Genomic DNA, 666 nt, shown 5'->3' with positions numbered 1-666 from the left:
CGCGCAGTGGACCCGCCGCGCGCCCCTGGCCTCGCGGGGGCAGGCGGGACCCGGACCCAGCCGGTCTCGGCCCCAGGGCGCGCTGGGTGGGGCCCGGAGCGGTTCGAGGACTGGCCGTGCTGGGGGACCCCGCGAGCGCCCTGGCTGGGGCGGTTTCCCTTCGGGCCCGCGAGGGCTCCGGGCCGGGGCGCGCGGGCTCGGACTCCCGCTCCCCTTCCCGGCCGCGGGGTGCTGGGACCGCGGCTCCCAAACATTTTGCCGCGGCCGCCGACGCCTCCGGCGCGAGATCGCCCGGGTAGTGGCGCTCCCAGCCCATCCAGCTTTAGCCACGGGCCTGACGCCCAGGGCCGCCGCCCCAGCCCTTGCCGTCCCTCTCAGAATTCACATTAACAGGGCTTGCGCGTCAGGGCTAACCTTGCGGGATCATTCTTTAGTTAACTGCTCACCATTTGTTTGGGACGGTTCTCCTCCTGGCACAGCAGGGCAGGGCCTCACCCTGTCAACCAGCCTGCCTCCCTCCCTCCCTTCTGGGAGACTCCTCTCAGCTTCCCGGCACCAAGTCTATGGCCCCTTCCGGGCTCCTGAGAGACTTCTGGGAGGTCCAGGGGCTCCCGAGGCCAAGAGTGTGCTGTCTGGCCCCAAGAGTGCCTTGGAGGGAGGGCGGAT

Source organism: Ailuropoda melanoleuca, chromosome 11 (genome assembly GCF_002007445.2).
Source record: "Ailuropoda melanoleuca isolate Jingjing chromosome 11, ASM200744v2, whole genome shotgun sequence".
NCBI lineage: Eukaryota > Metazoa > Chordata > Mammalia > Carnivora > Ursidae > Ailuropoda > Ailuropoda melanoleuca.
The sequence above is the reverse complement of the archived record's forward strand: the minus strand, read 5'-3'. Positions refer to the sequence as shown.